We start from the raw sequence: 26,860 nt of genomic DNA, 5'->3' as shown, positions 1-26,860 counted from the left end.
TAGATAACATAGGCCTGTGAGAAACTCTAGGCACCTTATCACTATGTCTGAGATTCCTGCTTTGTCATGAGGAAGAGTGGGAGGCTGCACCTGCCTGAAGCCTTGAAATACAGGTGAGCTCAGCAGGCCCAGTGATCTTCCAGCAGGATTGAACTTACCAGTGCCTGCATCCCCACTTGTGTCACCTCTGCCTGGGAGCTTAAGTGCCACTTTGGAGATCCCCCAGTAGAGAGGCAACTAAAATAACAGTAGCTCTTTGCAATGCATTCATGGCCTCTGGCTCTTCTTGCGATGTGCCTGCGTATGTGTACGCATTTTCACAGAATTACCTGCAGTTGGTCAAATTAAATACTTACTAGTCTTGGCAGATCACCTTACTGGGTGGGTAGAAGCTTTCCCTCTGAGCACTGCCACAGTGACAGTGGTAGCAAAAGTGATTCTAGAACAAATTATTCCTACAGATGGAATAGTGGAAAATATAGACTCAGATCACATTTTACCTCCAGGGTACTGCGAAGACTAATGGATAGCCTGGAATTTTCATACCCCTTGGCATCCCCCTTCATCTGGAAAAGTAGAAAGGATGAAGCAGACCTTAAAGAAGCAATTGTCAAAATTGGTATTAGAAACCACATTACCCTGGACTAAATGTCTAACTATAGCCTTGCTGACGATCAGAACTGCTCCTCGCAAGGATATAGGGGTTTTGCCTTATGAAGTGCTCTTCAGGCTACCATACCTAGGCAGGAACAACGGACCCCCACGATTTGAAACTAAGGATATGCTTCTCAAAAACTATATACTCAGGTAGTCCCCTTCTTCTCTCAGGCACCAAGGGCTTCTCACACAAACTCTGCCATTAGAGTTTGCAGCCCACAAGTTTCAGCCTGGAAACTGGGTCCTCATCAAATCCTGGAAGGAAACTAAACCCCAGCCAGACCAGGAAGGACCATTTCAAGTTCTACTGACCACCGAGACAGCAGTATGAACAGCTGAGAAAGGGTGGACTCGTTATACACGGATCAAAGGACCAGTCGAACCTCCAAAGGACAACAGCAAGTGGCAAGTACTGACCACTGATGACCCCCTTCAACTAAAGATACAGAGATGAAAATGAAGTGCAACATTTAGGGATTATTAATCCTGTATTATGTAGGATTTACAAATGGGTTAGTCGCTATTAACATTACTGAAACTGAAGGTTCCCTGACAGTTTGACACTTGTCAGATCCTTAATTGTGGGGGTGAACAAAGCCAAAGAAAATTGAATTATGAAAACACGTACATGTGCCCAGGGGAACCAAGCTGCTCTAAGGATGATTTGAAGAAGTGTATAACTTTCATTTCTGTTTCTCCTTGCCCCTCCTGGTACAGTGTTTTCTGGACCACAGAGTTTCGGGGATGGACTGTAAGCAATGAACACTTATCTCCTCAAAATATAGAGCTGAAAAGAAAAATTACCCTGTCCAAAGGACAATCTCTCCCAGGATGTGAGTCCCTGCAACGCAACCCTTTGTACAATAGAGGGAGTAGATAACTCAGTAAGTGGAGTTTATGAATTAGGAGCAGACATTAGTGATAAAGATCTCCTAGGATGGTTCAAAATGCAAGTGTTAAAGAACAATAGTAATGAAGAATTAACAAAATCACCTACTCAAATACCTCCAATAGAACCTTAGGTCTCACCAAATGACCCTAAGGTGGTAACTGTTTTGGAAATATCAGATTTAAGAGAAGCCTTGGAAACAGAAACAGGATATGGTGATACAAATGCCTGGGTAGAATGGATAAAATATACAGTGCAAAGCCTAAATAAGAGCAATTGTTATGCATGTGCATCAGGAAGGCCTGTGGCCAGGAGGTACTCTTCCCTCTGGAATGGAGCGAAGATTGACAGGGGATGGAGTGCATCCTGGCCTTATACCAAGACTCCATGGCGTGGGGAAATAAGTCGTGTCATACTCTTTCCCTACTATTTCCAGCCTTGGGAAAAATTGCTGGTGACACAGACTGGGGCGTGGCAGGCCAGGAAGACAGGACACAACCAGCTTGTGTAGGTGAGTTTGTCGGGGGTTTCATTTGGGTGGTTTTCTTTTTTTCTCCCCAATTTAACTAAAGGCAGTAATGGTTTTTAGAAAAAGGAAAGCTGTTGCTGCTGTTAATACAAAGAGTGTGTCTACACAGACACTAACCTCCAAGAAGGATGCAGCCACCCAGGTTTCTGACTGTGCAGAGTGTCTGTGCCTGGCATTGGTACCAGAGAATGGTATGGGAGGCACCTGTGTACGATGTGACCAGGTCAGTGACTTACTGTGCCTAGTGGCAGAGCTTAAGGAAGAGGTGGAGAGACTAAGGTGCATTAGGGAGAGTGAAGAAGAAATAGACTGGTGGGGTCAGGCTCTTTTGACTCCTAAGGGTGTGCAACAGGAGATGGCAAAGCCTTGTCCCTCCTACCATAAGGCAGATAGAGCAGATCTAGTTGATGGGGGCGAATGGAAACAGGTCCCTGATCAGAGAGGTAAAAGAACCCTCTCTCGAACCCCATCACCACCCTTGGTGCCCTTAACAAATAGATATGAGGCCCTGGACGCTGAAAATCAGGCAGAGGACAGCCAAGAAGATCTGCCTGGAGAGCCTCCTGGATGGACCTCATTTACGAAAAGGATTACAACTGCAGCTATAAGAAGAAAAAAAAAAAGAAGAGTGGTAGTAGTCGGCGACTCCCTTCTGAGGGGAACAGAGGGCCCTATATGTCGCCCAGACCCATCCCACAGGGAGGTCTGCTGCCTTCCTGGGGCCAGGGTGAGGGACATTAATAGAAGACCTCCAGAGCTGATTCAGCCCTCAGACTATTAGCCCCTGTTAATAGTCCAAGCTGGCAGCGAGGACATCAACAGAAGAAGTACCAAGATAATTAAAAAAGACTTTAAAGCACTGGGTCGGTCAGTTCATGGGACGGGAGCACAAGTGATATTTGCCTCAGTTCCTGTGCTATCTGGGATGGATGAGGAGCTAAATAAAGAGAGGAGCAGAAAAGCCCATCTCATCAACAGATGGCTTAAGAATTGGTGTCACCGTCAAAATTTTGGGTTTTTTGACCATGGGGCAAGCTCCGTGGTACCCAGTCTCCTCAAATCAGATGGGCTTCATCCTTCTAGGGAGAGCAAGAGGACTATAGCCCATAAGTTGGCAGGGCTGATCAGGAGGGCTTTAAACTAGGTTTGAAGGGAGAAGGGATTGAAACTAGGCTCTCCAAAGATCAGCCTAAGGATGGAAAGCCCGAATTAAGAGGCAGCAGCCCACTTGAAGTGCATGTACAGTAATGGACGCAGTATGGGCAACAAACAAGAGGAACTGGAAGCCATCGTGCAGCAGGAAAGCTATGACATAGTTGCCATCACAGAAACATGGTGGGATGACTCATATGACTGGAGTGCTGCTATGTGTGGCTACAAGCTCTTCAGAAAAGATAGGCAGGGTAGGTGAAGTGGAGAGGTGGCTTTATATGTTAGAGAGTCACTCGACTCTGTTAAACTTGAGGTCAGCAGTGACAAGGTTGAGTGTGGGTTGTCTGAATTTAGAGTTGATGAGTTAGTATTCTGTATTTGGAGTTAATAGGCTAGTTTGCTGTATGAATAAAGTTAAGTGTTGCGGTAGTTGTGAGGCGACTTGGAGGCAGGGAGCTTGTGGTCGGTGGGGGTGCCTGCGCCCTGAAGCGGGGAGCGGCTTGTGACTACGAGATAACGATCTTGTTACCATGCGAACACGGCCTGACCAACATTCCCGCCTTAGCTAGCTTAATGTCTGTTAAAGTGATTAGCCAATCAGCATGAAACATGTGTGCCTTAGACTATATAAATGTATGTTTGCCAAACAATAAAGCGGACACCTTGCTTGCATCAAGCTGCGTCCCCGTCTCTCAATCGCGGCAAATTGGTGACCTCCGACGTGATCGTCAGCGACAAAACCGCCAAGGATTGAAAAACCACCTACCTGGTGGCATGTCGCGAGTCCCGCAGAACGTGGAATGAGCTGCTGAAAGGAAGCAGGATAAGCCGGCCGGCCAAACAATCCCTCCGTCTGGAACGAGAGGTGAGCTGCGGGAAACTAGCAAAATGGGGAATCAAGAGTCTTTCCCTGAGAGAGACGTTTACGAGCTTATGAAAGCTCTACTCAAGAAGCATGGGAAAATGACTCTTTCGGAACAAGATCTTAAGTTAATCCTTAAATGGGTGCAGGTTAAGATCCCCGCGGTGACTGCTTCTTCTATTTTTACGCGTGAACTTTGGGACGATGTGGGGGTAAAGTTATGGGACGCAGCCACCTCAGGAGATGAGGAAGCGCAGTATATGCTCCCCAGTTGGAGAAAAATCTTTGAAACCATAAAGGCACAAGAGCAAAATCAGCGAGGCTCCGAGGAGGGAGCTCAGTCACCTCCCCCCTGCCCTTCTAAAATCGCTGGTGGGGCGGAACCCTCTGCGCCACCGTTAGCTTGTGCTGCTGGATATCCCCCGGAGGGTGATCCCTTTGACCCGGGTCCGACTGACCCTGAAAAGGAACCTGATCTTTTTCCCCCTGATCCTCATGAGGTTTGGGGAAAGATTAAGCGCCAAGCGATAAACGAGGGGGAGTTGGAAATAGCCAGAACTATAGTAGCCCCTGTTATATACCAAGGACGGGGGGGGCGCTCAGGCTCAGTGGGAAGCTCTTTCTTTTTCAGTCATTAAGGAGTTGCGCCGTACAGTTACCGAGCATGGGTTGTCTTCCCCTTATTTTCCAAGCCTTTTATCTTCTGTATTCGATACATATGTCATGACCCCACATGATTTAAAATCTCTCGCGCGATTGTTATTAACCCCAACACAATATACAATGTGGGAGTCTCAATGGAGAACGGGATTGCAGACAGTTTTGCTGGGTTATGCAGGACATGCTAATGCCGCCTTAGCTGCATTGACTATAGAGCACCTCACAGGAACAGGGCAGTTTTCGGACCCGGCAGCCCAAGCTAGGGACATTCCTCGGGAGGCTTTGGAAGCAGGCAGAGAAGAAGCGAAAAGGGCCTTGTTGAGAGTTCCTGACTCTGGCAGACCCCAAAAAGCATTCACTAGTATCACTCAGGAACCCCGTGAGCCGTATATGCAGTTTATAGATAGATTAAAACAAGCCTTAGAGCGGCAAGTTGATAATGTACAAGCTCGGGAGATTTTACTCCTTAAACTGGCTGTAGAAAACGCTAATGCCGATTGTAAAAAGCTCTTAAAGTCTCTCCCAAATCAAAACCCTACCTTAATTGAAATGGTGGAAGCCTGTAGTAGAATTGGCACTATGGATCATAAATATGAGGCCATGGCTGCTGCTTTTGCGGCCATGCACGGCCCAATGGGCGCCAACCCACAGCGAAACTGCTATGAGTGTGGAAAACTGGGACACCTTAAAAAAGATTGCTTTAGTGCCAATGCTGGGAAACGACCCCAAACACCTGGGGTTTGTCCCAAGTGCCAAAAAGGGCGCCACTATGCTAATCAATGTCGATCTAAATACGACTCTCAAGGGCGCCCCATACAGGGAAACCGATTGCAGAGCGCGGGACCGCGGCGCGCACAGACACAAGTTCCGCGACCAGAGCCCCCACAAACACCGGGGGGGGGAAACAGGAGTGTTTCCAGTCTCCGCCCAGCAACAGCAGGGAGCACCGGCCTGGACCTGGCAACCGCCCACACAGTAACGCTACTTGATTCCTCTGTTCACTTACTGCCTACCAAAATTGCAGGTCCTTTGCCCCCTCGAACGCAGGCTTTATTATTAGGAAGATCGTCCACTACTCTGTCAGGACTTTTTGTATTGCCCGGAGTAATCGATCCTGACAGTAATTCAGAAATCAAAATTATGGCCTGGACCCCGTTTCCTCTTTGTACAGTGCCAGAGGGAAGTCGTATCGCTCAATTGATACTGATCCCTAAAGAAGACTATGTCCCAATCCCTGACCAATTGCTCCCGCAGAGACAGGGAAGTTTTGGATCTACGGGAGAACCACTAATTTTATGGGTTCAAGCCATCTCACAAAAACGTCCTATATGTCAATGCACCCTCATTCGCAGAGGTCAGCAAGTCGTGTTAAGTGGAATTATTGATACAGGTGCAGATGTTACCGTTATTTCTCAAGCAAAGTGGCCTTCTAGGTGGCCTTTAGCTGATGTCTCTCAGACATTAGCAGGAATTGGGGGGTATGGAGCTAGCCGCCAAAGCGCAGAAATAATACAAGTTCAAAATTCAGAAGGACAAGTTGCCTCAGTCAAACCGTTTATCTTACCAGTACCTATGGTCTTGTGGGGGCGTGATGTGTTGTCTCAGTGGGGGATGTCTATCCAGACACATTTTTAGGTGGGGCCATTGAGGGGCGTGAAACCCTAAAGTTAACTTGGAAAACAGATGCTCCTGTTTGGATTGATCAATGGCCCCTGCCGCTGGAAAAGCTTCACGCCCTCCAAGAAATAGTTAATGAACAACTATCTATGGGACATATTGTACCCTCTACGAGTCCTTGGAACTCGCCCGTTTTTGTTATTAAAAAACTGACTGGCAAGTGGCGCTTGCTCCATGACCTCAGAAAAATTAATGACGCTATGGAAGACATGGGGGCCCTGCAACCTGGGCTTCCGTCACCTGCCATGATCCCTAGAGATTGGCCTTTAACCATCATGGGAGAACCATTAACAAAACCTCTACACTGGACTTCCGGAGGGCAGATTTTTGCCTATTCAGAAGTCTAGTTCAGAGCATACCCTGGGAAACAATGCTTAAAAACAAGGGGGCCCAGGAGGGTTGGACATGCTTCAAGCAGGTGGTTTTGAGTGCACAGGAACAGGCTATACCAGTGTGCCGAAAGGCTAGCCGTCGGGGAAGACAACCGGCTTGGCTAAACAGGGAGATTCTGAATGAAATCAGAAATAAAAAGAGACTTTACCGACTGTGGAAAAAAGGGCTGGCTACTTATGAAGAATTTATGGAAATAGCTAGATCATGCAGAAAAAAGATCAGGGAAACAAAAGTGCAATTTGAAGTTAATTTGGCCAATTCTGTCAGGGATAATAAAAAGTCCTTCTTCAAATATGTTAATAACAAGAGGAGGGGCAAGGAAAACCCCCATTCTCTGTTGGACTCTGAGGGAAATATAGTTAACAAAGATGAGGCAAAAGCTGAGGTACTTAATACCTGCTTTGCCTCAGTTTTCACCAGTAAGACAGGTGGCCCTCAGGACAACTGATCTCTGGAGGTGGTTGACAGAGATAGGAAGCCAAATAGGCCCCTTGTATTCCAGGAGGAAATAGTTGGTGATTTACTGAGCCATCTGGATCCTCACAAGTCTATGGGACCAGATGGGATCCATCCTAGGGTGATGAGGAAGCTAGCAGAAGAACTTGCCAAGCCGCTCTCCATCATCTTCCAACAGTCCTGGCTCACTGGGGAGGTCCCATATGATTGGAAATTGGCCAATGTTACCCCAGTCCACAAAAAGGGCTGCAGAGCTGACCCTGGCAACTACAGGCCTGTCAGCGTGACCTCGGTGCCTGGCAGGGTTATGGAGCAGATCATCCTGGATGGAATCACACAGCACCTTCAGGATGGACAAGGGATCAGACCCAGCCAGCATGGGTTTAGGAGGGGCAGGTCCTGTCTGACCAACCTGATCTCCTTTTATGATCAGGGGACTCACCTGGTGGATGAGGGGAAAGCCATGGATGTGGTCTATCTGGACTTCAGCAAGGCCTTTGACACTGTCTCCCATAATATACTCCTGCAAAAGCTGGTAGCCCATGGCTTGGACAAGTGTACTCTATGCTGGGTTAAGAACTGGCTGGAGGGCCGGGCCCAGAGAGTGCTGGTGAATGGGGCTGCATCCAGCTGGCGGCCAGTCACTAGTGGTGTTCCCCAGGGGTCAGTGTTGGGTCCAGTCCTGTTTAACATCTTCATTGACGATTTAGATGAAGGGATTGAGACCATCATCAGCAAATTTGCTGATGACACCAAGTTGGGAGGGAGGGTCGACCTGCTGGAAGGCAGGAGGGCTCTGCAGAGGGATCTGAATAGACTGGAAAAATGGGCTGATTCCAATGGGATGAAGTTCAATAAGGCCAAGAGCTGGGTGCTGCACTTTGGTCACAACAACCCCCTGCAGTGCTACAGGCTGGGCGCAGAGTGGCTGGAGAGCAGCCAGACAGAAAGGGACCTGGGGGTACTAATTGACAGGAAGCTCAACATGAGCCAACAGTGTGCCCAGGTGGCCAAGAAGGCCAATGGTATCCTGTCCTGTATCAAAAATAGCGTGGTCATCAGGACAAGAGAAGTGATCCTTCCCCTGTACTCTGCATTGGTGAGGCCACACCTGGAGTATTGTGTTCAGTTCTGGGCCCCTCAGTTCAGGAAAGACATTGAAGTGCTGGAGCGGGTCCAGAGAAGAGCAATACGACTGGTGAAGGGACTTGAACATAAGACCTATGGGGAGAGGCTGAGGGAGCTGGGGTTGTTTAGTCTGGAGAAGAGGAGGCTTAGAGGTGACCTCATCACTCTCTATAACTACCTGAAGGGAAGTTATAGCCAGGTGGGGATTGGTCTCTTCTCCCAGGCAGTTAGCAATAGGACAAGGGAGCATGGGCTTAAACTCTGCCAGGGATAAATTTAGGCTGGATATTAGAAAGAAATTCTTTACAGAGAGAGTGGTCAGGCATTGGAATGGCCTGCCCAGGGAGGTGGTGGACTCGCCGTCCCTGGAGGTTTTTAAACTGAGATTGGACATGGCACTTAGTGCCATGATCTTGTAAACGGACTAGAGTTAGACCAAGGTTTGGACTCGATGATCTCTGACGTCTTTTCCAACCCAGTCGATTCTGTGATTCTGTGATTCTGTGATTCTGTGATTCTGTGTATTTTCTTTAATAATTCTTAGCCAGATTCAGGCAAGGGTATACATTTCCCGGACTCAGGGATGGCTCTGTCATTGTTTTTGGTGAAGCCACGTATATGCACACTGTGGATCTCTAGTGGTATTAGTTGCTGTACCTTTACTAATTACCTCAGCTGATATTTGAACCTGTATTCAAGCCACTTTGGAGAGCCAAAACCCCATCTTCCACCGGTCAATCTGCTGTACCGTTTTTTACCGAATAAAAGTTTGTTTTGGAGCCTGTTGTCCCCTAACTAACTTCAGGGTGCCTCTGTGACAGTGGGCGTTTGGTATAGCAGCTGTGGACACTGAGAAAATTGAACAGCTGTCTGATTTGCCTGGTCTCTCAGATGACCCTTCTGTTCTAGGACTGCTGATGGTTGATGATCAGCAGGTGTCAATTTCTACCATGATGGTGCATCGCTGACAATATTGCACCAATTGAGACTCTTTGATTCCTATCCAGAAGTTGATTCATCAACTGGAAAGCCAGGGTGTGATCAGTAAGACTCGCTCACGTTTTAACAGCCCAATCTGGCCAGTGCGTAAGTCTAGTGACGAGTGGAGACTAACAGTGGACTATTGTGGCCACCATTGAGTGCTGCTGTGCCTGACATGCTAGAACTGCAATTTGAACTGGAGTCAAAGGCAGCAAAGTGGTATGCTACAACTGACATTACTAATGCATTTTTCTCTATTCCTTTAGCAGCAGAATGCAGGCCGCAGTTTGCTTTCACCTGGAGGGGCATCCAGTATGCATGGAATCGCTTGCCCCAGGGGTGGAAACATGGTCCTACCATCTGCCATGGACTGATCCAGACCACGCTGGAACAAGGTAAAGCTCCAGAACACTTGCAATATATTGATTATATCATTGTATGAGGTGACACAGCAAAAGAAGTCTTCGAGAAAGGTGAGAGAATAATTCAGATTCTTTTGGATGCTGGTATTGCCATAAAAGGAAGCAAGGTCAAGGGACCTGCATGAGGGATCCAGTTTTTAGGAATAAAATGGCAAGATGGGTGTCGTCAGATCCCAGTGGATGTGATCAACAAAATTGCATGATGTCTCCACCTACTAATAAAAAGGAGACACAGACTTTCTTGGGCATTGTAGGTTTTTGGAGAAGGCATATTCCCGACTACAGCCAGATTGTGAGCCCTCTCTATCGAGTGACTCATAAAAAGAACCAATTAGACTGGGGCCTGGAACAACAACAAGCCTTTGAACAAATTAAGCGTGAGATAACTCATGCGGTGGCCCTCAGACCAGGCTGGACTGGACTGGATGTTAAAAATGTGCTCTACACTGCATCCAGAGATAATTGACTTACTTGGAGCCTTTGGCAGAAAGCATCAGCAGAAACCCGAGGTCAACCCTTAGGTTTTTGGAGTTGAGGATACAAAGGATCTGAGGCCAGCTATACTTCAACTGAAAAAGAGATAGTAGCAGCATATGAAGGAGTGCGAGCTGCTTCAGAAGTGATTGGCACTGAAGCACAGCTTCTCCTGGCACCTCGACTGTCGGTGCTGAGATGGATGTTCAAAGGCACAGTTACCTCTACGTATCATGCAACCGATGTTACGTGGAGTAAATGGATTGCATTGATCATGCAATGAGCTCGGATTGGAAGTCCCGGTCGCCCAGGGACTGTGATTACAGACTGGCCAGAAAGTGAAGACTTTGGGATGTCTCCAGATGAGGAGGAAGTAACACGTGCTGGAGAAGCACCACCATATAATACACTTTCAGAGACTGAAAAGCAGTATGCACTGTTCACAGATGGATCCTGCCATCTTGTAGGTAAACATGGAAGGTGGAAAGCTGCTGTGTGGAGTCCCACACAACAAGTTACAGAAGCCACTGAAGGACAAGGTGAATCTAGTCAATTCGCAGAAGCGAAAGCCGTCCAGCTGGCTTTGGACATTGCTGAACGAGAAAAGTGGCCAGTACTTTATCTCTCTACTGACTCATGGATGGTAGCAAATGCCTTGTGGAAGTGGCTACAGCAATGGAAGAAAAGCAACCGGCAGTGCAGAGGTAAACGCATCTGGGCTGCCACACTGTGGCAAGACATTGCTGCTCGGCTAGAGAGCCTGCCTGTGAAAGTTCGTCACGTAGATGCTCACGTGCCTAAAAGTCGAGCCACCGAGGATCATCTAAACAACCAACAAGCAGATCAAGCTGCTAAGATGAAAGTAGCTAAGGTGGACTTGGACTGGCAACATAAAGGTGAACTTTTCCTAGCTCAGTGGGCCCATGATGCTTCAGGCATCAAGGTAGAGATGCAACATATAAATGGGCACGTGATTGAGGGGTGGACTTAACTATGGACACTATTTCACAGGTTGTTCATGAGTGTGAAACTTGTGCCAAAATCAAACAAGCTAAATGGTTAAAGGCTGTATGGTATGGGGGACGATGGTTAAAATATAAGCATGAAGAAGCCTGGCAGATTGATTACATTACACTTCCACAAACGCGTCAAGGTAAGCGCTATGTACTTACAGTGGTGGAAGCAACCACTGGATGGTTGGAAACATATTCTGTACCTCATGCTATGGCTCAGAATACTATCTTAGGCCTTGAAAAGCAAGTCCTTTGGTGACACGGTACGCCAGAAAGAATTGAATCAAACAATGGCACTCATTTCAAAAACCGTATTATAGACAATTGGGCCAAAGAACATGGTATTGAGTGGGTATATCATATTCCATATATCCATTCCATATCATACTATTCCATATCATACTATTCCATATCATTCAATATCCAGCCTCTGGGAAAATTGAAAGGTACAATGGTTTGTTAAAAACTACACTAAAGGCGTTAGGTGGTGGAACCTTAAAAACTGGGATTCACATTTAGCAAAAGCCACTTGGTTGGTCAACACTAGAGGATCAACCAATTGAGCTGGGCCTCCCAATCAGAAATTCTATGTACTGTAGAAGGAGATAAAGTCCTTGTAATACACATGAAAAATATGTTAGGAAAGGCAGTCTGGGTTACTCCTGCCTCAGGCAAAGGCAAGCCCGTTTGTGGGATTGTTTTTGCCCAAGGACCTGGCAGCACCTGGTGGGTGATGCTTCAGGATGGACAAGTTCGGTGTGTACCTCAAGGGGATTTGATTTTAGGTGAAAATATTCAATACTGAACTGCATGATGTGAATTGCCATACTAACAGTGTTTAACAAGTGTCTTTCAGATCAAGACAGTGATGATGAAACCAGAGCGAGCTTCTTTGAGTGGTGCCTGACACCTTCTTCCAAGTTGAGGTCTTTAACCCACAAACAGTGGTCATGAGATGCACTAGATGTACCATTTTTTCTGCCCTGGGAGACTGTTGTGATAAATGAACTTAATGAACTTTTCAAAGGATGGTCCACAGATTAACAGAATGATGAATTACTCTTGTGTATATATGTACATATGTATATATATATATATATATTAGTAGTGATTAATTAGATTGTATTGATAAGGTTTAAGTATACTGTGAATGACATGTTATAAGGGGTGGAATGTCCTGGTTTTGTTAAAAATAAGTTTATCTTTTAGTGAATTTGCTTGTCAGCTAAAGCCTTCATATTAGCTGCTTTTCTGAAAGCCGGGTGCATGTTTTGGTAGACATAGCAATGGTATGCAAGGTTGCTGGACTGATAAGGATGGATGTACATCTCACGAGAGGGGCAACGAGAAACAGATGACCAAAAACTGACCAATGGAGTATAACGTTCCATTCACATGAATACTTCATTTAGAAGTGGGAGATCACGAGGATCTCGTCCTTTTTCCTTAGGGCCGACATTAGAACAGGACCTTGCTAGTCGTCCCTGTGAACTGAGGCCTAGTGACAGACTGAATCCAGCTCCGGCTGGCTGCGTAGTCCAGTCCAGGGCTTCACGTGCCGGCTCTTCGGTTGCTGGGGCTTTCAAGATTGGTTTTGTATATTTTGTATTATTTTCTCTATTTTATTGGTAGCATTAGTAAAACATTTTAAGTTTTTTCCAACTCTCTTCTCTCTGTTCTTCTTTCCCTCCCAATTGCCTGTCCTTAGTGGGAAGGGGAGAGAGGGAGGGGACGAATATGGGAGGTGGGGAGAGAGCGGGTTAACAATACATCTGCCACGGTTTTATTATCACCCTGCAATCAAAAACTCGACAAGGACACTTTCTATAGAGCACAAGAGCTCTCCATCCCCAGATGTAAGAAACTGGGTAAGGCAGGCAAGAGGTCAGCATGGCTGAGTTGAGACCTGCTGGTCAAACTAAAGGGCAAGAAGGAAATGCACAGGCAGTGGAAGCAGGGTCGTGTATCCTGGGAAGAGTATAGGAATGTTGTCTGGTTGTGTAAGGATGGAGTCAGAAAGACCAAGGTGCATCTGGAGCTGAACTTGGCAAGGGACACAGAGGTCTTTTCATGTGTCTGCTGATCAGCCTCTCCATGTTGGCAGTTCTTCACAGAAGCACAACTAGTGCACACTTACATAAGTAATTGATTAGTTGCTTACTTACAATACCTCTTAATAGTCAAATAGAAGCTAAGCACCCTGCTTCTAAACAATGTATTACTTAATCTTCTGTCTCCCTCTTGTCATACAGGAGGATCTAAAACTTGAAAAATATCCCCTCAATTTGTAGGTGGTTAGAAAGCATTTATCGTGTCATTGGTTGATGATGGGCACATCATTTGTAACTTAATCACAGGATAGATTAATTCAGCAGCTTCTCTTCACCAGAGTCCTAAGGTGATGACCAGCGTGACTTCACCAAGGGCAAGTCCTGCCTGACCAGCCTAGTGGCTTTCTATGATGGAGTGACCACATCAGTGGACAAGGGAAGGGCTATGAATGTAATCATTCTGGACTTCTGTAAAGCCTTTCGAAGTCCCCTCCAGCATCATCTTTCTCTCTAAGTTGAATAGATATAAATTTATCAGTGGTCTTGGCTAACTGGGAATGTCCCAGTTCACTGAAGGAAATGGCCTCAAATTGCACCAGGGGAGGTTTAGATTGGATATTAGGAAAAGCTTATTCGCTGAAAGGGTTGTCAGGCACTGGAACAAGCTGCCCAGGGAAGTGGTGGAGTCACCACTCCCAGAGGTCTTTAAAAGATGCATAGATGGGGTGCATCAAACACAGCATTGCCCGCCGATTGAGGGAGGTGATCGTCCCACTCTGCTCTGCACTGCTGCAGCCTCACCTGGAGCACTGTGGGCGGTTTTGAGTGCCACACTATAAAAAATATACAAGGCTACTGGAGGGTGACCAGAAGAGGGCTACCAAGTTGGTGAAGGGTTTGAGGAGGAAGCCATATGAGGAGCAGCTAAAGTCCCTTGGTTTGTTCAGCCTGTAGAAGAGGAGACTGAGGGGAGACCTCATCATGATCTACAGCTTCCTCACAAGGGGAGGAAGAGGAGCAGGTGCTGATCTTTTCTCTCTGGCGACCAATGACAGAACCTGAGGGAATGACAGGAAGATGTTCCAGGAGAGGTTTAGGTTGGACATTGGGAAAAGGTTCTTCACCCAGAGGGTGGTGGAGCACTGGAACAGGCTCCCCAGGGAAGTAGTCACAGCCTCAAGCCTGACAGTGTTCAAGAAGAGACTGGACAATGTCCTCAGACACATGGTGTGAACGGTGGGGTTGTCATGTGCAGGGACATGAATTGGACTTGATGATCCTTGTACATCCCTTCCAACTCAGGACATTCTATGATTTTGATGAGGTTCTTAGGAACATGGTTTAGACTTGGACTTGGCAGTGCTAGGTTAACAGCTGGACTCTATGACCTTAAAGGTCTTTTCCAACCAAAATGATTCTATGGTTCCTCACAACAGCCCATATAGTCCTGTGCTTTGTAACTAGAAGGGTGTTGATAACACACCAATGTTTTGGCTGTTCCTGAGCAGTGCTCGCACAGCATCAAGGGTGTCTCTCCATCCCTTCCCCACAAAGGCCAATAGGCTGAAGATGAGCAAGAGGTTGGGAGGCAACATAGCCAGGACAGCTGACCCAAACTGACCAAAGGATATTCACAGAACCACAGAATGACTGAGGTTGGAAGGGACCTCCAGAGGTCATCTGAGTCTAACCTCCCTCCTGAAGCAGGGCCACCTAGGGCTGGTTGCCCAAGATTATGTCCAGGTGGCTTTTGAATATCCCCAAAGATGGAGACTCCACAACCCCTCTGGGCAACCTGTGCCAGTGCTTGGTCCCCCTCAGAGCTAAAATGTGTTTCCTGATGTTCAAACGGAGCCTCCTGTGTTTCAGTTGGTGCCCATTGCTTCTTGTTCTGCCACTGGGCACCACTGAAAAGAGCCTGGCTCCATCCTCACTGAGCAGTGAGCAAGCGAGTGAGGAGCACAGTGACAATTATGCTAAGTTCTGCTGCAGAGCACAGATCAAGGAGAAAAGAGGGGCAGGCCCAGCACCAGGCAAATCCACAGAGGGACCACTCAGATACGGGCTGATCTCGTGCGAGAGAGGCTGATGAGGTGGGGGTGTTGCCTGAATATTTAAATGGTATTTAATAGTTGTACTCAATACACAGGAAGCTCGTAAGTTCACTACGGGACAGAAAATGATGGTGTTAGTGTTCCATACAGTCACAACTGTACTGGAACAGAAAGGTAACCATTGGTTATCCCCTTCGAGATTCCTGAAATACCAGGTGATGTTGTTCGAATAGGATGATGTCAATATTGTCACTACTAACATTGTCAATCCAGCTTCTTTCCTTTGTGGATCTGTTTCAGAGCCTGTGGTCCATGATTGCCTGAAAACAATAGAAGCTGTTTACTCCGGCAGGCTGGATTTAAAGCAACAGCCAGTGGAAGATGCTGAAGACTCCTGGTTCACTGACTGAAGCAGCTTTGTAAAGCAAGGAATACGTAAAGATGGGTATCCTGTAAGAACTACCAACACGGTAATCAAAGATAAACCTTTGCTTCCTAGGACTTCTGCCCAGAAAGCTGCGCTCACATGAGCTTTAAAATTATCCAAAGAGAAGAAGACTAATATTTGGACTGATTCAGAGTGTGTTTTTAGAGTGGTGCATGGCCATGGAACTATTTGAAATAAAACAAAATTTATTAGCAGCACAAGGAAAACAGATTAAATGTGATGCTCCAATTGTTGGAAGCTGTGTTGGAAGCCAAGCAAATTCGTGAAAGATTTGTGGTTTGTAAAAAAAGTGATTTCTGTATGGGAACGTAGCACAAGATTGGCAAGGAGGTTAGTTAAATGTAAATACGCTCAAGTGACTTGTACCTGTGTGTAGAAAAAGCACATACATCACATTAATTGTTTTACTGACCTTGTATGCTTGATGAGTAGTACCTCTGTGTCAGATAACATAGGCCTGTGAGAAACTCTAGGCACCTTATCACTATGTCTGAGATTCCTGCTTTGTCATGAGGAAGAGTGGGAGGCTGCACCTGCCTGAAGCCTTGAAATACAGGTGAGCTCAGCAGGCCCAGTGATCTTCCAGCAGGATTGAACTTACCAGTGCCTGCATCCCCACTTGTGTCACCTCTACCTGGGAGCTTAAGTGCCACTTCGGAGATCCCCCAGTAGAGAGGTAACTAAAATAAAAGTAGCTCTTTGCAATGCATTCATGGCCTCTGGCTCTTCTTGCGATGTGCCTGCGTATGTGTACGCATTTTCACAGAATTACCTGCAGTTGGTCAAATTAAATACTTACTAGTCTTGGCAGATCACCTTACCGGGTGGGTAGAAGCTTTCCCTCTGAGCACTGTCACGGTGACAGTGGTAGCAAAAGTGATTCAAGAACAAATTATTCCTAGACATGGAATAGTGGAAAATATAGACTCAGATCACATTTTACCTCCAGGGTACTGCAAAGACTAATGGATAGCCTGGAATTTTCATACCCCTTGGCATCCCCCTTCATCTGGAAAAGTAGGAAGGATGAAGGAGACCTTAAAGAAGCAATTGTCAAAATTGATATTAGAAACCACATTACCCTGGACTAAATGTCTAACTATAGCCTTGCTGACGATCAGAACTGCTCCTCGCAAGGATATAGGGGTTTTGCCTTATGAAGTGCTCTTCAGGCTACCATACCTAGGCAGGAACAACGGACCCCCACGATTTGAAACTAAGGATATGTTTCTCAAAAACTATATACTCAGGTAGTCCCCTTCTTCTCTCAGGCACCAAGGGCTTCTCACACAAACTCTGCCATTAGAGTTTGCAGCCCACAAGTTTCAGCCTGGAAACTGGGTCCTCATCAAATCCTGGAAGGAAACTAAACCCCAGCCAGACTAGGAAGGACCATTTCAAGTTCTACTGACCACCGAGACAGCAGTATGAACAGCTGAGAAAGGGTGGACTCGTTATACACGGATCAAAGGACCAGTCGAACCTCCAAAGGACAACAGCAAGTGGCAAGTACTGACCACTGATGACCCCCTTCAACTAAAGATACAGAGATGAAAATGAAGTGCAACATTTAGGGATTATTAATCCTGTATTATGTAGGATTTACAAATGGGTTAGTCGCTATTAACATTACTGAAACTGAAGGTTCCCTGACAATTTGACGCTTGTCAGGTCCTTAATTGTGGGGATGTACAAAGCCAAAGAAAATTGAATTATGAAAACACGTACATGTGCCCAGGGGAACCAAGCTGCTCTAAGGATGATTTGAAGAAGTGTATAATTTTCAATTCTGTTTCTCCTTGCCCCTCCTGGTACAGTGTTTTCTGGACCACAGAGTTTCGGGGATGGACTGTAAGCAATGAACACTTATCTCCTCAAAATATAGAGCTGAAAAGAAAAATTACCCTGTCCAAAGGACAATCTCTCCCAGGATGTGAGTCCCTGCAACGCAACCCTTTGTACAATAGAGGGAGTAGATAACTCAGTAAGTGGAGTTTATGAATTAGGAGCAGACATTAGTGAAAAAGATCTCCTAGGATGGTTCAAAATGCAAGTGTTAAAGAACAATAGTAATGAAGAATTAACAAAATCACCTACTCAAAAACCTCCAATAGAACCTTAGGTCTCACCAAATGACCCTAAGGTGGTAACTGTTTTGGAAATATCAGATTTAAGAGAAACCTTGGAAATAGAAGCAGGATATGGTGATACAAATGCCTGGGTAGAATGGATAAAATATACAGTGCAAAGCCTAAACAAGAGCAATTGTTATGCATGTGCATCAGGAAGGCCTGTGGCCAGGAGGTACTCTTCCCTCTGGAATGGAGCGAAGATTGACAGGGGATGGAGTGCATCCTGGCCTTATACCAAGACTCTATGGTGTGGGGAAATAAGTCGTGTCATACTCTTTCCCTACTATTTCCAGCCTTGGGAAAAATTGCTGGTGACACAGACTGGGGCGTGGCAGGGCAAGCAGACAGGACACAACCAGCTTGTGTAGGTGAGTTTGTCGGGGGTTTCATTTGGGTGGTTTTCTTTTTTTCTCCCCAATTTAACTAAAGGCAGTAATGGTTTCTAGAAAAAGGAAAGCTGTTGCTGCTGTTAATACAAAGAGTGTGTCTACACAGACACTACCCTCCAAGAAGGATGCAGCCACCCAGGTTTCTGGCTGTGCAGAGAGTTTGTGCCTGGCATTGGTACCAGAGAATGGTATGGGAGGCACCTGTGTACGATGTGACCAGGTCAGTGACTTACTGTGCCTAGTGGCAGAGCTTAAGGAAGAGGTGGAGAGACTAAGGTGCATTAGGGAGAGTGAAGAAGAAATAGACTGGTGGGGTCAGGCTCTTTTGACTCCTAAGGGTGTGCAACAGGAGATGGCAAAGCCTTGTCCCTCCTACCATAAGGCAGATAGAGCAGACCTAATTGATGGGGGGGAATGGAAACAGGTCCCTGATCAGAGAGGTAAAAGAACCCTCTCTCGAACCCCATCACCACCCTTGGTGCCCTTAACAAATAGATATGGGGCCCTGGACCCAGAAAATCAGGCAGTGAACAGCCAAGAATATCTGCCTGGAGAGCCTCCTGGATGGACCTTATCTGCGGAAAGGATTACAACTGCAGGTATAAGAAAAAAAAAAAAGAAGGGTGGTTGTAGTCGGCGACTCCCTTCTGAGGGGAACAGAGGGCCCTATATGTCGCCCAGACCCATCCCACAGGGAGGTCTGCTGCCTCCCTGGGGCCAGACATTAATAGAAGACTTTACCAAGGGTAAGTCATGCTTGACCAACCTCATAACCTTTTATGAGAATGTAACAAGGTGGATGGATGATGGCAGAGCGGTGTAAGTGGTCTACTTTGACTTCAGCAAAGCCTTTGACACAGTCTCCCACAGCATCCTCACAGCTAAGTTGAAGAGGTGTGGTCTGGACAGTAGAGTAGTGAGGTGGGTTGCAAACCGGCTTAAGGAGAGAAGCCAGAGAGTGGTAGTCAGTGGTGCGGAGTCTAGTTGGAGGCCAGTATCTAGTGGAGTGCCTCAGGGGTCAGTACTGGGGCCAATATTATTCAATATATTCATTAACGATTTAGACGAGGGAATAGAGTGTACTATCAGCAAGTTTGCTGATGGCACTAAGCTGGGAGGAGTGGCTGACACACCAGAAGGCTGTGCTGCCATCCAGCGGGACCTGGACAGGCTGGAGAGTTGGGCGGGGAATAACCTAATGAAATTTAACAAGGGAAAGTGTAGAGTCCTGCATCTGGGCAGGAACAACCCCAGGTTCCAGTATAGGTTGGGAAATTACATATTAGAGAACAGTATAGGGGAAAGTGACCTGGGAGTCCTGATGGACAACAGGATGACCATGAGCCAGCACTGTGCCCTTGTGGCCAGGAAGGCCAACGGCATCCTGGGGTGTATTATGAGGGGGGTGGTTAGTAGATTGAGAGAGGTCCTCCTTCCCCTCTACTCCGCCCTGGTAAGACCCCATCTGGAATATTGTGTCCAGTTCTGGGCCCCTCAGTTCCAGAAGGACAGGGAACTGCTGGAGAGAGTCCAGCGTAGGGCAACGAAGATGATTAGGGGAGTGGAGCATCTCCCTTATGAGGAAAGGCTGAGGGAGCTGGGTCTTTTTAGTTTGGAGAAGAGGAGACTGAGGGGTGACCTTATTAATGCTTACAAATATATAAAGGGTGAGTGCCATGAGGATGGAGCCAGGCTCTTCTTGGTGGTAAACAATGATAGGATGAGGGGTAATGGGATCATGCTGGAACACAAGAGGTTCCACTTAAATATGAGAAAAAACTTCTTCTCAGTGAGGGTGCCAGAGCACTGGAACAGGCTGCCCAGGGAGGTTGTGGAGTCTCCTTCTCTGGAGACATTCAAAACCCGCCTGGACATGTTCCTGTGCGACCTCACCTAGGCATTCCTGCTCCAGCAGGGGGATTGGACTAGATGATCTTTTGAGGTCCCTTCCTATCCCAAACATACTGTGATACTTCCTGAGCTAATTCAGCCCTCAGACTATTAGCTCCTGTTAGCAGTCCAAGCTGGCAGCGAGGACGTTAATAGAAGAAATGCCAAGATAATTAAAAAAGACTTTAAAGCACTGGGTCGGTCAGTTCATGGGACGGGAGCACGAGTGATATTTGCCTCAGTTCCTGTGCTATCTGGGATGGATGAGGAGCTAAATAAAGAGAGGAATAGAAAAGCCCATCTCATTAACAAGTGGCTAAAGGATTGGTGTCACCATCAAAATTTTGTTTTTTTTGACCATGGGGCAAACTCCGTGGTACCCAGTCTCCTCAAATCAGATGGGCTTCCTCCTTCTAGGAAGAGCAAGAGGACTATAGCCCATAAGTTGTCGGGGCTGATCAGGAGGGCTTTAAACTGGGTTTGAAGGGGGAAGGGACTGAAACTGGGCTCTCCAAAGATCAGCCTAAGGATAGAAAGCCTGAATAAAGAGTGAAATCAGCAGCCCACTTGAAGTGCATGTACACTAATGCACGTAGTATGGGCAACAAACAAGAGGAGTTGGAAGCCATAATGCAGCAGGAAAGCTATGACATAGTTGCCATCACAGAAACATGCCAATGGTATCCTGTCCTGTATCAAAAATAGCGTGGTCAGCAGGGCAAGGGAAGTGATCCTTCCCCTGTACTCTGCATTGGTGAGGCCACACCTGGAGTATTGTGTTCAGTTCTGGGCCCCTCAGTTCAGGAAAGACATTGAAGTGCTGGAGCGGGTCCAGAGAAGAGCAACAAGACTGGTGAAGGGATTTGAACACAAGACCTATGGGGAGAGGCTGAGGGAGCTGGGGTTGTTTAGTCTGGAGAAGAGGAGGTTTAGAGGTGACCACATCACTCTCTATAACTACCTGAAGGAAAGTTATAGCCAGGTGGGGATTGGTCCCTTCTCCCAGGCAGTTAGCAATAGGACAAGGCGGCATGTTCCAGTATAAGTTGGGGAATGACCTATTAGAGAGCAGTGTAGGGGAAAGGGACCTGGGAGTCCTAGTGGACAGCAGGATGACCATGAGCCAGCACTGTGCCCTTGTGGCCAAGAAGGCCAATGGCATCCTGGGGTGTATTAGAAAGGGGGTGGTTAGTAGGTCAAGAGAGGTTCTCCTCCCCCTCTGCTCCGCCCTGGTGAGACCACATCTGGAATATTGTTTCCAGTTCTGGGCCCCTCAGTTCAGGAATGACAGGGAACTGCTGGAGAGAGTCCAGCGCAGAGCAACGAAGATGATGAAGGGAATGGAGCATCTCCTGTATAATGAAAGGCTGAGGGAGCTGGGTCTCTCTAGTTTGGAGAAGAAGAGACTGAGAGGTGACCTCATTAATGTTTATAAATATATAAAGGGTGAGGGTGTTGTGTGTTGATAAGGATCATGGCTGAAATATTGTGGTGAAACTAGTTCATCCAGCCACAGATGATACATCCAGTATAGGGTGAACTGCCACTAACAAGCCACAGCCCAGGCCGGCTGGCCGATACCGGAGGTGGGGGATGTGCCAGAGGGCACATAGCTCTTCTGATATGCCCAGCTTGGCACACAAAGGGGAAAAGCTGAGACCCTTCAGCATGGCCCAAGGCTTGTCAATCTTTTGCAATCACCCCTTCCCCCCAGATTTTCCTTTACTCAGAGAGCTATAAAAAAAGCTCTCATGAAACAGCGCTGGGAGGGAACCCACCACCCTGATGACCCTCCGCCCACCAGCCTTGCCACAGGAACTGGACCAGACACCGGAGGACGCTGCATTCCTGAACTACAAACCGCAGCATCCTCACTGTGCGACACCAGAGGCCATACATCATCATACAAATCTCATCATCCATGCTGTGGAGCCGTAACAGTGACTGGGTCCCTCACCCTTTTCTTTATTCCTTTCTCTCTGCTCTTTCCTTCTCTCCTTTTTTCTATATCCCTATTTCTTTGTCTCTCCTTCTGTGAGTGGTGATATCTTTCTTTCTCTCTCTCTCATACCTTAGTTTTCTTTCCTTCTCTACCACTCTCTTTTCCTTTTTGAACATATAAGAGTAACATCATCTTAAACTCTGCTGTTGGATTCTTCTAAAATTTGGTATTATAGCTACTAATGGTTGCCAATACATTGCTTGTAGAAGGACTTTTTGCTGTTATATTTTTGCCAAGCCACTATTCGCTGTAACTAGTATTCCAACACGTAATTTTAGTAAAACTCCTAATCGAATTGGACTCCTGGAGTGATTGTCTGTCATTCACTTCACATAACCGCACAGAATTAACCCAAAGTTAACTCATACCTGGTCTCATCTGTTGAGTCAGGGTTCCCCAATGAACACAAAGCAAGAAATCAAGTAACTGTGGGTTTTGAATCCTTTTTCTTTTGGTGGGTAACTATAAACAAGAATGTAGTCTGGATAACTTATATTTATTATAACAAACAATGATTTATAAATTATACTAGACAAACAGTTAAAGCAATCACCAAACAATCAGATGCTACTAGTAGAATGGCATGGGAAAATAGGATGGTCTTACATTTGATGTTGGCAGAAAAAGGTGGAGAATGTGTAATGTTAGGAGATAGATGGTTTACCTTTATCCCAAACAATACTGTCCCTGACAGCACTATAATCAGAGCACTGCAAGGACTCCCAACTTTAGAAGAAGAATTGGCTGAGAATTCAGGGATAGATAGGTCACTCACGGGATGGTTAGAATCTTGGTTTGGAAAGTGGAAAGAAATGACAGCATCTATTTTTAATTCTTTGATCATAGTAGCAGGGGTGCTAACTGCAATAGGATGCTGCATCATTGCATGTGTCCAAGGACTTGTTCAACGCCTTATCGAGACAGCTTTATCAAAGTAAATGCCTTTAGGGCCACTGCCATACTCTGGTAAATGATGCTGCTAAAAGAACAAGAAGAAAGAAGCAATGCTGGATGCATAACTCCTGAAGAGGAATGTGAAATCATGTTGTCCCAGCTTGAAGCCACGTACTAGACTGCATCATAAAATAATGCAAAAACAACAAAAGTAAAAAGGAGAGGAGGAAAATTGTAAGGAACATTTAATGAAGGACTGTTGTTTTTACAAAACTGAGGACCTGGCGCCTGACCCCAGCAGGGGGGAAGGACCAAGAGACATCAGATTATGAATCCCTAATGTAACACAAATTATCTTCAACTAATCCTGGAATGCATACTGGTACTTGTATTTCCAAGTTAATGTAGGGGGAAGGGTAGCTGAAGATCCAGGAACCCATATTTTAAATAGATCAATAAGGGGAAGGGTATTGTTGGAATTAGATGAATAAAATATGTAAACTGAGGCAGGTGTCAGGTAGTCTGTAAACCCTGAAGTACCCAACCAATGGGGAACAGGGGAGGGAAACTGTGGCCATGATTTTGGGGGGACTATAAGCAGAGGCTTTTTGCCCTGTTATGACTTAGATTCAGGACTTGAGGGAATACTTAGTAAGTTTGCTGATGACACAAAATTGGGGAGAAGCTATTGACACTCCCAAGGGCAGAGAGGCACTGCAGAGGGATCTAGACAAATTGGAGAACTGGGCAATCACCAACGACATGAAATTCAACAAGAGCGAGTACCAGATTTGGCACCTGGGACACAGCAACCCTGGCTGTACATACAGACTGGGGGATGAGATGCTGGAAAGCAGCTCTGCAGAGAGGATCTGTCGGCTCTGGTCCATGGCAAGTTGAACATAAGCCAACAGTGTCCCTGGCAGCCAATCTGAACAGGGTGTTGGGCTATCTTGTCTAGACTGCACTTTTGCCAAGAAAGGTTGGACCAGATGATCCTTGTGATCCCTTTCAACCTGGTATTCTATTATTTTATGGAGATATATGTAGAATTATATATTTTTGCATATATATACTGTATATACACACATATATAGACATATAAAGTGTATCTAGGTATATTAAAAAATATACATATTTATACACTCCTGTATATATAGTTTCTCTGCACATATAAAGTGGATCAATATCCATATCTATATAATGCTTTACCTATATTAAAGTTTAATGTTTGTCCCTGGACTGAATGAAATGAGCAGCCAGTCTAGCTGAGGGCACTCTGAGAACACGTGGGCATGACAGTGTCAAAAAATGGCAACCAGGAAATCACAATATGGTGTGAAAAAACACAGACAATGATGTTGTCAAACATATATGCCCCCATATATGTAGCGAGAGGGGGCTTCCTTTTCTGACATACTTCTGAGTAAGCTCTTTGAGGTGGCTGGGCCTGCCAGACAATTACAGGATGGTATGAAAACACATGGGCCATGAGATTATCAAAAGTACACATGGATTAATTAGGCATTAATTGCATATTGGTTAAATGAACATTGATGCAATAGACACCTGTTAGTGGTAAGCAGCAGTCACACAGTTCACGACCCAGAGGCATATGCCTGCATTAGCCATTAGACGGAGGATTGCATACTCCTCTGTACCAGGTACTGCCTATCTACATCTTTGGCACAGCCTGGCAGGGTGCTTGCTGGAGGATGCTGGAAAGCTTCAGCTGCCAGCCCTTGTACTGTCTGCAAGTTCACTCCCACACTTTACTCCCTCACACGCCACGATCCACGCAGTTTCTCACAGGACCAGCTGGGCTGTGCCAAGGGGAAGGTGCCCACTAGCAGGCCTGCTTTATGCCCTGTGTATTGGTGCAGGAGGGGCCCAGCACCCCAACAGCCATGCACACTGAAGGAGTGGGGTTTGCACACTGCAGCACCTACAGGCCTCCAACCACCATCACCTGGGCTTGGGTGGGCCAGGCACTGAAGAAGCTTCCCACCCCGCATTAGGCATTAAATTAGGTATTTTTCTCCAGTGGTATTAAACGCCTTTCCTGCTTGATTGTCACCCGTGATGGACTGGGGCACTCCTGTACCTCACACCGTACTGCACATCTCTCTGGCTAGGGGAAACCTGATCCAGTTTGTCTACTTCCCATCTCCCCCTCCCCACCCCGACTCCCTTCCCCCCCCCCCCCCGCGCCCCCCAATATAGTAATATTCATCATCTTATTCTTGGCGTTTTCTTATTCTTGCATTTCCATCAATTAAGGGTCTAGATACCCTGATAGATGAGCCATTGAAGAATCATAACCCCTTGCTTAGATGCTGCCCCCCAGTCAGCCCCTTACCAGCCGTTCAGCGGAGGGGCCGCCTGTCCCCTCACCCTGTTCCCATGCGGCCAGGTGCCGGGGGGAACTGGGGGGCCGTTAAAGGGACAACCTGCCTCCCCCCAACCCCCACCCCCCCCCCCCAAAGGCGAGCTGCCTCCGCACTTGCCGTGCACCAGCCCCGGCGGCGTGCCCGGCCCTGTCCGTGCCAGAAGCCTTCGGCCGCAGCCCCGGGGCCATGGCAGCGTCCCGCACCACTCCTCCCCGGGCAGCCCCCATCGCGGGTGCTACCGCTCTGCCGGATGGCGAGAGGGCACCCGCTGGAAGGCGAGTCCCAGGCGGGGGGGACTCGGCTCCCTGCCGGGGCCACCGAAGGCCGGGCAACGCTACCCCGCGGCGGGGCGAGCTGCCCTGCATCCCGGCCGACCTCGGCCACTCTCTGCTGGGGTGCACCTCACCCTGCCAGCCCCAGAGCGGCTCTGCCCTGCGCCCAGTCCCTGGGACAAAACCCCGGACCCCGGCGGCGGTGGGGAGGGGAGCAGCCGAGCACCCGCACCCTTCACCCCGGCGCTCCGCCGCCGCTCCAGAGCGGCGTTTCCACCGGGATCCCGCCCGTGGAGGGTGCGTGGTTATTGTCCCGATAAGAGAGGCACCTGGACTGCCTTAAGTGCCACGTAAAATGCAATCGGTCAGCGCCGCGGCTGCTGGGCAGAAGCGAAGCGCGGGTAATCTTACGTCCCTCCAGAAGGTGGGGACCCGGGGCTGGGCAGCATCGGACGGGCCTCCGGTCAGGGAGCAGCACGCTGTGCAGGTCCTGTCGATGGAAAAGTGACCCAGCACTGTAGTCTTTTGAGCTCTTATAGGGCTTTCGTAAGAGAAAACATTTTCCATTCTACTGTCAAACAAAAAGGATGTTCGCGTGAGAACTCGTTGCCGAACTGTTAGATAAAGGCAAGGCCACGCAGGTGGTGTAATCGCCAGCACTGAGTGGGAGCTGATGAGGGCTCCTTGCTTGCGATTAGCTGGCTAAATTTGTCCTGTGGCCAAGGGATGTGGGCAGCAGGGCACGGCCTGAAGGCCAGGCAGTACTATAGCCAGAGATTAGTATGTTTTCTTTGTTTCTGAAATGATTACTAGTAGGATTTTCTCTCAAGAAAAATCTGTGCTAAGCTTTATAATTTTGACACATTGGACTTGAAAATAAATTAATGGATAATTAAATACCAGCTAAATGAATGTTTTGTGTTGTCATAATATTTTTATTAGTTGAAAATACAGCAATAAGTAAAAACATTCAGGAATTTGCCAGTGAAAACATGTTTACGGGGTTCTGCTTTCATTTCTTTGAGGATAAGTAAATATTATTACC

At 47.0% G+C, this 26,860-nt stretch overlaps 1 long non-coding RNA gene across 1 annotated transcript in view; it reads right to left on the bottom strand.

The window, feature by feature from the left end:
* Positions 1 to 26,412, bottom strand: part of LOC135575501 (uncharacterized) — a 61,805-nt gene extending 35,393 nt beyond the window's left edge. The window contains exon 1 of the long non-coding RNA XR_010466340.1: positions 26,227 to 26,412. This is a non-coding gene — a long non-coding RNA (uncharacterized LOC135575501). The remainder of the gene's footprint in view (positions 1 to 26,226) is intronic.
* Positions 26,413 to 26,860: the final 448 nt, after the last annotated feature.

This window comes from Columba livia, chromosome 1, assembly GCF_036013475.1.
Source record: "Columba livia isolate bColLiv1 breed racing homer chromosome 1, bColLiv1.pat.W.v2, whole genome shotgun sequence".
Lineage (NCBI taxonomy): Eukaryota > Metazoa > Chordata > Aves > Columbiformes > Columbidae > Columba > Columba livia.
The sequence above is the reverse complement of the archived record's forward strand: the minus strand, read 5'-3'. Positions and strand labels throughout refer to the sequence as shown.